Below are 4,104 nucleotides of genomic sequence, written 5' to 3' on the forward strand. Positions count from 1 at the left end.
TATTCCCACCAACAGTACACCAAGGTTCCAATTTATCCACATAATGGCTAATACTTGTCTTTGTTTTATATCATAGCTGTCTTAACCGGTATGAGGTGGTAGTTCACTGTGGTTTTGATTTCTGTTTCCCTGATTAGTGGTATTGAGCACACACCTATTGGCCATTTGTATGTCTTCTTTAAAGAAATGTCTATTAAAGTCTTGGGCTTTGATTAGATTTTTGTTTTGAATTGTTTTTGTTATTAAGTTGGAGTTCCTTATGAATTTTGGAAATTAACCCCTTATCCAATATACTATTTGCAAATATCTTCTCCCAATCTGTAGGATAGTTTCCACACTGTTGATCATCTTTGCTATGTGAAAGCTTTGTAGTTTTATGAAATCTCCCTTGTTCATTTATGTTTTTGTTGTCATACTCATGAACGCATTGCCAAGACCAATGTCATGGGGCTTTACCCCTATGTTTTCTTCCAAGAATTCTCCAGTGTCAGGTCTTTCATTTGTATTTAGTGCATTCTGAGTTTCTTTTGGTGGTGTAAGGTTCAGTGTATGATGTATAGCTCCAGTTTCATCTTCCTGCATGTGGGTATGCAGTTTTCTCAATACCATTTATCAAAGGGACTTTCCTTTCACCATCATGTGTTCTTGGCAACTTTTGAAGATTAGAAGACTATACATGTGTTGGTTTATGTCCAGGCCCTCTGTTCTGTTCCACTGGTCGGTCTATATGTTGCTTTTTATTCCAGTCCTGCACTTTATAATTACCCTTGCTTTGTAACGTATTTTGAAGTCAGTGAGCATAATGCCTTCAGCTTTGTTGTTAAAACTGTCTTGGCTCCTAAGAGTCTTTTGTGGTTCCATATGAATTTTAGAATTATGTTTTCTATTTCGTATAAAAAAAAATAGCCATTAAGATATTGTCTACCCTTCAATAAAAAATAATTATCTACAAAAAAAAAAAAAGATATTGTAAGGGACTACTGCTATTAGCACTCTAATGTCCATTGCAGCACCATTATTAATAGCCAAAGTGCAGAAGCAAGTTGAATGTCTATCAGAAGATGAAATAGAAATTTAAAAATGTTTAAATATAAATTTATGATTTTAAGATACATGATTGAAATCTTATTTTGTTTCTCCTTTAATTACTAAAATAACTCCTTACTATCAAGTTTGATTTTTTTTAGGGTATAGGGCACAATTTATTCTTCAAGACCTCCCAACTGGTTCACATCAGTAGAAAAATATAACTCAATCCATGTAAGAAAAATGTATACTTAGATGTTAATAAAAATGCTCATTTCACTAACAAAGTCATTGTATCTCAGAAAAAGCCCTGAATGCACTTAGTGAATATAAGTCTTTGGCAGGCTAGACACAGACATCCATTCTACTGAGAACATTGGTCCTGTTTTCTTAGCAAAGTTGTATTTTTTTTTTCAGAAAAGACAAAAGATTTTAGGAAATCATAGACACTTTACTGGAATAGGAATAAAGAAATCTGTATCCTAAGTATGCATTGCTATTAACTACATTAAAAAATTACTCAGAATTCTCTTAAATTTGCTATTTAGATTCCTTCTTTTGAGAAATAACCATTTCATAGGCCTTGATGATGCTCCAGTGATGTCAAGGGTCAACGGATGCAAAGAGACGGACTTCCCCAGCTTCAATTTAAGTCATTCATTGGCAAGACAAGTATGACGTCAGACTAGGAGTGCATAATTGCTCCAGAGCTTTTAGCAGAACCCAAAAGTTCCCAGGAAAAGAAAAGCATTCATTTACATTCTACGCTTTAAAGAAATGCACACAATAACAATCTTATATTTGTTAGTTTATGAAAAAAGAGTTGATAATTCACTACTTAAAATACGGATTTTATCAAGAATGTCTTTTCATTTTCTACACTTATCAGAAGGAACCAGAATATCAAAATGGCAGAAAATAATTCTTTTATGTGTTATCTTGTAACATTCCTTTTGATATACAGGGAAATCTTTGGTCTGATAATATAAAATAAAGTTTACCCTTAAAGATGAATGTGAAAACACAAAGTCATCTACTTCTAGCATGCTGAACTAAAAGAACTGCAATTCATTTAACTTTAGAGATATAGGATAATAAAGCCCATTATTTCAAAAGGGGAAATGAAATATTTACCTTGCCATCCCTCTTATCAAAGTCAGAACACTTTCTTTAATCAGAACTGAAAAGAAATGGTAGCAAGGAGATTAACTAATACAAATAAAATGGTGGAGGAACCTCCATTCTCCTGTACTTAATAGCTATCAAATAATCAAGTTAGAAAACAAATGTTCTTAACCTAAATATTTAATCAAATACTCAGTCACCCTGGTGTGTCCAAATGGCAAGTGACTATTTTCATTGAATACCTATTTCTGAACAGACATTAGGTTTTGGACTCTATGTATAGTTGTAAAACTGTTACTTCATTTATAAGATGGATATAATCATTTCTGGAAATCCTACCTTGTTGAATGAATCATACTGATAAGTAGGAAGATAAATCGCATTAACTTCTGGCATCATCTGTATATATCATTATCATATACATTATGTAGCTATCCAAATAAGAATAGCTATAATGACTATTAATGCAACTCTGAGGGAAAAACATTTTTCTATATAAAATATCATCTAAAATTTTGGAACATTCCTAATAAGTCATAGTGCCTTCTTAAACATTTATTGAAATGGAGAGTATTAATATTAAAATAAAATGTTGAAGTACCATCTTAAATTTTTGACTGTAAAATCCAGTTAATTCCCTGAATAAGATGTAGTTAAGTTGGAGTTTGGATTTTTGTTAAAAAGTCAGCTTTATTATGGTTGAATTTACATTTAGTAAAATTCACCAGTGTAAGTGAATATTTCGATCAGTGTTTGTGTGAATGTATATACACTTAACCAGAGAGAAACACTGTCATATAACTATCACCATACTCAGGAAAATCCCTGAAGTTTCCTTCCTGGCCCTCTTCAGAAAAATTTCCCCTACCTCAGACTCCTGGCCATCACTGATCTGCATTTGTTACTATAGCCTTGACTTTTCTGTACTTCATATAAATGAAGTCATATCATACATAATCTTCTGTGTCTACCTTCTTTAACTTAGTGTGATGTTTCTGAAATTCATCCATAGTGTTACGTATATCAGTAGCTCATTCCTTTTTATTTGTCAGTGGCATTCCACTGCTTGGATATACCACAATTTCTGCATCTATTCACTAGGTGATGGAAAAACTTCTTCAAATTAAGTTCCCAGATGTCTTCTTTCTAAATGTCGGGAGTAACATTTTTTAAAAATGTGCTCCAAACCTGTCATCTTCCAATATCAACACTGCTTATTACTAGCAGTTTTTAGATAATAGACTTAATTCTGAAAATTTGTGTATATGTGTTCTGTGTAAGTCTACTTTAAGAATGTGGTGTTAAGGGATTTAGCTATTAAGAGTACTTGTTTTGTAGAATTACTTTTACTTTGTTTTGCTTTCAACTCTTAGGTTTCATTTTAACTGATATTAGATTTTCTTATATTTAAGATCATGAATCTGGAGCCTTGTCATCTTATGAAGATATTCAAAAGTTTTTTGAAAGAACACAGATCTCTTTGTAATGCTATTCCATGTAAAGACATAATGTGTTCTTATTCAGAAAAACCCACCTAAATACCAATGGCACATAAGTCATAATCCTGTTATTCAAGGCTCACACTCACAGGACTTATTTTGACATATGCTTCATGTGCTATGAAGTTTTAAAATCAATGTTTTAAAAGCCTCCTTTAATCAGATTTTCTATGGCCTTCACCCTTACTAAAATGTTGACTGTTTTATATTGTACCAGAGTCTAGCTTTTTCACTCAGACCTTAGATTATGAAATAGGTTTAATTACATAAAGAATCCATAATCTGCTTAAGCTTTATTAAGAAAGTCTTTACTTTGGTATTGCAGTAGGAAAGTCCATTTAAAATAACAAGTTAAACAGATTACAGATCATTTTCCGCTAATATTTTTCATGTTTGCCTCTTTTATTTGGGCTCTGGAAATCACTTTCATTTTGAATGCCTGTTGGAGAAGAAA

This window comes from Manis pentadactyla, chromosome 2, assembly GCF_030020395.1.
Source record: "Manis pentadactyla isolate mManPen7 chromosome 2, mManPen7.hap1, whole genome shotgun sequence".
Taxonomy (NCBI): Eukaryota; Metazoa; Chordata; class Mammalia; order Pholidota; family Manidae; genus Manis; species Manis pentadactyla.